This window comes from Trichoplusia ni, chromosome 15, assembly GCF_003590095.1.
Source record: "Trichoplusia ni isolate ovarian cell line Hi5 chromosome 15, tn1, whole genome shotgun sequence".
NCBI lineage: Eukaryota > Metazoa > Arthropoda > Insecta > Lepidoptera > Noctuidae > Trichoplusia > Trichoplusia ni.
The window spans coordinates 9,954,097-9,962,851 of NC_039492.1; the positions used below are offsets into that span (position 1 = coordinate 9,954,097).

General features: G+C 35.5%; 1 long non-coding RNA gene across 1 annotated transcript; it reads right to left on the reverse strand.

Moving 5' to 3' along the window:
• Positions 1-1,636: 1,636 nt before the first annotated feature.
• On the reverse strand, positions 1,637-2,347 carry LOC113501363. The gene is made up of 2 exons (XR_003401287.1): positions 2,150-2,347; positions 1,637-1,777 (listed from the first exon to the last, which is right to left on the reverse strand). It is a non-coding gene; the product is annotated as an uncharacterized LOC113501363 (long non-coding RNA).
• Positions 2,348-8,755: the final 6,408 nt, after the last annotated feature.

Here is an 8,755-nt window from a genome sequence, read left to right on the forward strand (position 1 = left end):
ATGTAGGAATACTGCACGTAGCGGTGTCTTGCTCTTATAACGGAAAACAATGTTTTGTTACTAGAGGCCTGTTACTATCGTATATAGTAATTCTGTTGCCGTTGTGGTGATGAGTGTGCTAGGATATATTGTGAACTACATATTATAACTGTATTATTGTAAAAAAAAGTATAGCTGTCATTTGTCTAAAATGAAATCCATAATTGAAACAAGCCTAGACACACTTGTGTTAAGGTTTTACTGACTGTACAGTTGGCTGGACAGTCAGCAAAACCTTAGCAATGGTGTTTCGATTTTTACACTTTGCCTACGGAACACAAAATTCAAGTTTCCAAATAACCAATGAATGACAAAGTTGCAGCACTAAATCACTTGGGAGTGTCGAATAAGTGATTAATAATCATGCTATAAAATGTACAACATTAACTATCATCGAATGTTCTGAGAAACGGTTTAATATTAGTAATATCTGACTGAAATTTCACGTCTAACTAAGGCAAAATAGACTGACCAATATAACAGATTAAGATCTTATGTCCCCTACTTTATGTGGAATAAGTGAATTTCAATTTGAACCTATGTTAGGCAGATCTTCAGGTGTGTTTTGTTTTTATCTCCAACTCCTCCCGTGCACTCTATAGGTACTCCTCATATGTCAATACTTCCTAAAGTTTTTGCCCCGGAACTAGGTCAGCGTGCACAATGTGAACACACAACATGTTGCTAATCTTAACAGATACAATGTCCTTTTGAAAAAGGCAATAAAAGAATATAACGGTTTTTGAACTTATATCTTTGTGGTCTAAATATGTGTAAGCTCTATATCAAATAAGATTAACAGTTAAATAAAACTCAATAATAATTAACATTAAGTAATATTAGTTTGATAAATGCGTGAACATAACTACTGCGTGTGGAATGAACGTAATTGTGTCCTCTTTCCTGGTTAAACTGCTGAACCGTTTTTGATAAAAAAGTATGTAATGATAGATTTCACTTTAAGGAAGAATACAGGCTTTTCGCTCCTATAAACGACATCAAATCCGAACTGGTGAGTTGATTACACTTAACGTTTTCTGTTTTCTACTTTTCCTATATTATAATTGGTTATTGTAATTAATATTGTAATATTTGTATTCGTTACTAACATATTGTGGGATAGTCGAGGAAAATTACCCGATTGTTTTAGTTTTGCCTTGTTTTTCTCGGGAATACCAACTGCGCAATATACAAACCGATTTAATTTACAATATTATTTCAATTTAAAAAATATATTTTGTAATATAATGTCATCGTATGGCAAGTTCAATGCTATGGAAGTGGTTAAGACCACCAATTATTTTCAAATATAGGTACTATGTTACTGACTGAAAGTTTTTCATAACTCTGTAATATTCAAAGCAAAACCCCTCAGATTCCCCCATGACTCTTCACTCAGCCTCCTTAGATAGCACAGGAACCCAACTCTCAAGGAACCTACCACCGTCACTTAATGTGAGACTTTATTAGTTGTGGAAAGGAGACAGAGCATTCATGTCATAGAGCGACGTCTCGCTCTCACAACTGCAACATTCCTACTCAAAACTCAGTGTAAGTCGCTAAGTAATTTGAGGAAGTAGTAGCAAATTAGTCAAAATGCAATTTTATCAAACATATTTATTAAGGTTACTATAATTTACTTAACTATAACAGTGGTTGTATCTCGGCAGTTCACAAAGTTCAGATGTTATTGTTGTCTCACTTGTAATCGTAGTTTATGTACGTGTACTCATCCTCCCTGAAAACGTATAATCTATTAGTTTTGTGACACTTCAGTCCCAAATACTGTTTTACCTTGCACAAAAGAACACGATTGTTATTGCCATCGCATGGGACAGAAAAAAATATATAAATAAATTGACGAAATGTTTACGCCCTTTTTTTAATAATTCATAACTATATTTTATTGTAACACAGTACTTAGACGATTATTTTGTACCTACAATTGTGCATCGAAACTATTTAAGTAGATATCTGTTTTTAACTATAGTGCATCAAAAACTAAGAGGTTTTAAAAACATAATCTAGACTCATAGTTGTCTCGATATTTTAAAATAACTTATTTAGGTGCAATAATTGAACAGGAACAATGAATTATAAGGCTACTCACGGTATTCTGTGATGCATACAGATGTACGCTCCAAAGTAGAAGACTCGACTAGACTGGTCGTTGCACCCAAATATACCCGGAATCATGGCCATCGGCGCGGCGTGAGCGAAGCCGAGGCACAATACTAGCACACAGAACAATATTATTACTTTATACATCGTGGACCACAGTTAAACATTAAATAATAAACTTCAAGGAAAATGTCAATACTTATATACTGGTGTGATGACTACGTAATAATGTATCATTCGCTATATTTGGAAAACGCGACTCTACATGGATAATCTAATATTATATTGAGTAGAATGAATATGAAAAGTCAGACATTATTAAAAAAAAAAAGTAAAGTACTTTTTACTATCTAGTCTCTGACACAGACCATTTTTGAACCTTCGACATAAAAAAGGAGGTCATGACTGTGTCTGTATGTTTATTTATTAATTTTTCTTTTAAGACGACTTCCGTACTAAGAAATTTAATCCTTGCATAGCGGGAGGTGTCACAAACATTCACGTGTCAAGCACAAAGACACGCAGACTCAGGACAAGCATTCGTGGATCACAAAGATGTTTGTCCTTGAGCCCGCAACACGACGCGCACTGTGCTCTCCGCTATCCATAGCTTTCAATTAGCTGTCACGATTCATGAGACGTCCGTAATCTAGTGACACAAGAATCATCAGACAAACGTAAGGACAGCAGAGCGTCAGTTATTAGAGTTCCGTTGTTACCCTGCAAACAAGGAAACTTTAAAAGAGGGACAAAATCACGGGCGACAGTTAGTTCTATTCGCAATGAGTCACCCATGTTGTAGATTATTTTAAAGTATGTCAATAATGTGAACGTACTGTCAGAGGTTAGTCATTTGTTTTATAATTATCTAGGAAGGAAGATCTACATAAGTGTGACGTTTTATTTAATACGTATATTACTGTATGTTCCTTATTTTAGTCATGTGTAAATATATTTATGACGGAGTAAATAAACTTGTAAGTTCATGTGTTATGCATTGATTACTGTATCTGTCATTATTATTTTTGATGCAGTGTGATGTGTTTAAAAATATTAAAATGATGATTTATTTCTTCTGTTACAGTACAGCTTGCCACGTGCATTGTTTGGTTACAGGTTAGGTTGAATTAGTTTTTGTTACGTCTTGTTACATATTTTTACGTAATAAAATGGTAATTTAATATTTAAAAGTTACACAAATGTATTCTAGCACCGGTAATTCAAAATAAATATTTTAATGGAATTAAAATCAAAGCCCTCGTAATTTAAGGCCAAGGCCAAGCCTCCTGAAGGCCTCTCCCGGTGGCCTGGCCTCTGTCGGGCCCAACTAATTGCCTCGTCCATCGCTGACTTTTATGCTAATTTGATTGGGGACGTCACTTCATGTGAAATATGTCCTTCATTTTGTTTCTCATTTCTGGTATATACAGGTTGTTCACAGAGTTATTTTTTTTAGGTTTCGAAAATATTGTAAAGGTGAACAGAAATCAAGGCAGCAGATTTCATTATTTTCATGAAAAGTTCATGAAAAACCTTTCCTTTACCTTAGGTGTGATTCAATGCTGTATCTTCTTTTATTACGCTAGATTCCATTAGGTTTCTGCAATAACAGAACTTATTATATTTCTACTCCTATATAACCAATCCAGAGAACTATATCCCGTCACAATGACCACGTTTCCGTATCTGCACAATTTTATGGGTCGTTAAAAGAACCAGTCGTCGTCACAACACCCTGTATAGCGCGGACTTTACGATGCCCGCCGTCGGCCGCCCCGAGCAGTTCCTATTACACTCTAATTACACTAACGCCGAATTAAATCAACGTAAAATGTTACGACTAATTCATTTACCTTCCAATTTTACTGAAAACCAGAAAACGATATTGTTGACTTTAATTAACTAGATTTTAAAGTGTTCTAGTTCTATACTAAGGCACGATGGCAACACCTAGTTCAATTATAATACGGCCTTAATGTGAGAACTAAATATGAAAATACTAAAACCTTTTTGAGAAATCTTAATTATTTGATACGAAGAAATCATTCTAAAATTGTTAATATTTATTTTGCAATTTTATACAAATTAAAGTCCTGTTTGTAGTTTTCATATTGCATTTTTTAAATTTGATTGCAAATAAATCCTTCCAATAATGCTTAATTTACATTTATAGGACTTTGGCTCATACAAACATTGAGGCATCCAATAAGTATAGAAACCGCTTGTCTGTTTGTTAGTCTCATGAATCATATTCCGTGTGTTTGCGAGCGACTTAATTAGAACCGCGGTTTTGTTGCAAAGAAATCGCGAAGTTCAGTCTATAGCGCGGTCTACTTTAGAGTGGCAATGATTTATGTTGAAAGTTTGTTAGATAATAAAAAACAATTGGTTGGTGTGAATTGTAAAGATTTATTTAATAGTTTAGATGCAAAAATAAAAGTATTAGCTTAACCTAATGACGGGGTTTCTGTGCTCTGGTAACTCTCAAAAATGTTTACCTTACAGATCCACTTTTTTTAATAGAACAGAAATTAATTGTTATTTGTTTTTTTATTCCTAGAGCAACAAGAGGAATTATTTAGTCAAGTTTTCGTAACTAACCGATTTTCTAAACTCGATTTGATTTAGCTAAACGTTATGTAATAATAAACCTCCGTAAGTACCAAAAATAAGTACCTCCTTACGCAGGGCAGACATCGTTGTGTTTCGATTTAGCCTAAACATTTGAGTATGAAATAGACAAGCACTAAACTATATTATAAAACCTCAAGTAATAATTTTAAGCAAACAATACATTATTTTGTCAATGTCAGATGCAAGCCCCACCAAAGATAAAATCTTAAAGATCAAAATCTGCCTAAGGTTTTTCAAGAGCACATCCTTTGGAATAGAAAGTACTTTGCTATCATACTAGAGTTCCCCACATACATACGCTCGGCAGACGCGGGCGTACGCAAGGACCGTACCTATTAGCCGCACTATCCCAAATTCAAGATGACTCCGAGTTTTACAAGAAAAAGGGAATGTAGAGTCCAAGATTGTCGAGATTAGGGAAGTAAACAGTGTGGGATTAATTGTGGGGATGGGTGGGGATACCACGCGGTCCTTCAGTCCTAATCCCGGCTTTGGGGCGCGCTCGTGTCGTGTTTAGGCCGAACTAAATTAAACTTACGTCTTTGTTCGCTGGAGTGGACAGTCTTTGTTCAGAGGTTTTGTGATTTGAGGCGATATTTCTTTTCTGTTGTGTTTTTACCCTTACTCAAGGGGTAGAAACGGGACTCTATTACTAAAACGCTCTGTTTCTATACCGTCCATCTCCCTGTATCTGTCTGTGGCTGTATCATTTGAAAATTCCGCAGATAATATATTTCTTTTTCCGCTAAGATAAAAACAAACATCAACCTTAAGTTCATTATTATGTTCATAAGTTTGATTAGTGTTTTTTTCTTTAGTTTAATTATACGGGACCCTAAATATTGGGAACTAGCTGTTGCCCGCGACTTCGTCCCCGTGGGTAGAAGATAATAATATAAGTTATGATTTATACCTGCTCTGTTTATTTCACATTTTCCATTGTATCTTCGCTCCTATTAGTCGCAGCGTGATGGTTTATAGCCTAAAGCCTTCCTCGATGAATGGTCTTTTCAACACAAAAAGATTTTTTCAATTTGGACCAAAAAAAAAACTCTTCAGCTTTATATATTAGTATAGATATAGATTTGACTCGCACGTGACCGGTTTTTGTTTTTCTTAGGATACTGACCTAATTTAAGTGAAACTTGAGTAAAAGAAAAGTAGGGCCTAGGAGGGCAGACCCTCGTTAGACATGTCTGAGATAGGTGACGGATTAGTTCGTTACTACAACCAGTAGTGCTGGAGGTAAAACTAATGATTAACTTAGTGAACGAGTCTGAGTACTAATCAAGATCCCTTCGCGTCTTGAAAACAAATGTTTAGGTTTTTGGGGATCTCTCTGAATTCAAACATCAGTTCAAGTACATATATAATTACAATTTTATTTGTTAACGATTTTGCTTCCGTATTCACTTCTGATGTAGATAGATAGATGTAGGTTCCAGTTTCAAAATGGCCTATGAGTAACTTTAGATCGTCATCTATTAGAAATTTTATCACACTTGGTAGAGTCGAGAAAAATCTACAAACATATTATTACAAACACAAACTTTCACTATTATAAGTGCGATCATTACATCAAACATTACGTAAATTATAAACTTTAATTTTACTACGACAGAAACACTAATAAAAACCTCAGTACCATTAACATAAATCTAAGTTTTAGTAATAAAACTACAGCTATCTAGAGACGCTGAGATCTGAGCGTCGCACGGACGAAGACATGACACTCCCGATCCGGCACCGTCCGGCCCGTGCCGGCTGCAAACCGGCCCGTATGGAAAGAAAGGTTCCATGTCTTATGGCTACCAATGAATTGCTATTCAAAACATCAAGACTTTTGTCGTCAGGTGTTTTCAAAATAGGTTTTGAAAATGAACTATATGTTGTAGAGATAGGATAGAGCTTGTGGTATTTTTATTTTTAATCTTTGTGTTGTATATTGATTGTTTTAGCTAAACTGCTATGAAAATTACGATGATTTCATTTCATCATCATCATCATCATCATCAGCCTATCGCAGTCCACTGTTGGACATAGGCCTCTCCAAGATTTCATTTATAAAATAAATTTCAAATGTCTACTACATAACAGTTTGTATTGTGATTCATTAAAGAAATTCTTAGCTATACGATTTAAAACAATTTAATACATTTTATCAAACCAAAACATTCCCGCACAAAAGACTAAAAACACACAAGCGCCACAAATAAATGTACCGTAATAACATCTTCCAATTAATGTATAATTGAACAAAACGTTTTCCTCGGTCTTCAGGAGATAAGGAAAACGTGTGACTGAACACAAACACAAGATAATTCGTCCATTATCACCGCAAAACGCTACGCATTGTCAGTCTGCGTTACTGCACGGACAGACAAATCGACATCATTATATAGATAGGAAATAACCACGGGAATAGCCAATAACTCTGTGAACCGTCCTCCTTCGCGGCTCAACAGTTTTCCAAATAAACTGTAGGATCTAAACGCTTATCCGTGAAGATAACGGGAACTGAAATATGAGTGGAAACACTTAATTTTTATATGTCGTGTCCCGAGGGCTCGCACTGATTTTACGACAACCCTTCACGATGACTCCATTTAGATTGTTTCGTTCAGTCATTAAGTTGATACCGCGGCGGCCGGGGGTTTAAAAAATGTAATGTTCCTCTCGGGAGCCGTGAGCCCGGCCCGTCGCACGCCCGCGTACAGAAGGACCAGAAATAAGATGTCTGCACAGAGAATATTATAAGATGTTATTGTGGAACAAAATGTTCGTAATACTTGTTAATATTATAAGGCTGTTGTGTTTGAATGTCTTTACCTTACTGCTGCAGTATTTATCCTTAAAACCTAGTTTCTGTTTTTACATTACTGTCGCTGTGGTTTTCACGTTCCGATATAAGTAAGTTTACGATTGGGTTGGGATTGGGGGGTTGGTCTCGCGGGACTGGTAAAATGTAATCAAACTACGGACATCCTATCGTATATCCTTGGGAACTATTATTTTGTAGAGATTGGGGCTTTCACTGACCGGGATACGATTTTCTCTCGAATTTCATTTAAAAACTGTACACGTTTATGTAATCAGATTTTTTCAATAGAACATTTTTCCCCTTGATTAGATTTTATGTTAATACGGCTTTTCTCAAAGAGCGTTTGGAGCAATAAGCACATTCCTGGAGCTACGGAGGTGGAACTAATCAGACAATACATGCATGAGGGATACATTCTGTGTTTAATTATTTTCAGTATTTACGGTTCGTTTGGGAACTTTAATAGGCCAAATAACTAACTAGTAAGCAAATAAATAAATTATATTTAAGGAAGGAAGCTCCCGTACAACTTCATTTTTACTTTTTTCAGTTGATATTCGTCTAACGACTACGATCTTTAACATGAGTATTGTATTGTTACAAGCTGCTTAATCTTAAATGTTTGTAACAACTGTATTAAACAGTATTATTAGGAAAATAACTTTGTATAAGTAATATTGTTGTTATTGAAGAGCCTATCACACGTGACCAATATATCAGAGATATTGTCCTATATAATACATTGTAAGCAAAGCTTCTTTGATAAAGTTGCTGAGAGTCCTGTAAGTGTCCTCCGAGCGATTTTTGCGGAGGGTGTGATGATAGTTTGATAAATGTCTCGAACAACTGTTAGGCTCGAGGGCTCTCGTTGCTCCCTCACTACTCTGTAGGGACGATGAATTTCTTTCTGTCCCTCTTGGTAGTTATTTTAGTTTCCTAGTCCTGTACACACGTTACGATCCCTACGCTTGTCAGCAGTTTTCTATTCTACTGTGATGTAATAATGTACGGGCTTTTAGACTGTTTTTTATCTCTAAATTGAAGTCAGATTATATTAATTGTATAGAACAAGTTGCTGGTCACACCCAATCAATAATTCCTCTATTTCCTTCTATCCGCTATAACATAATCTATTGGTCC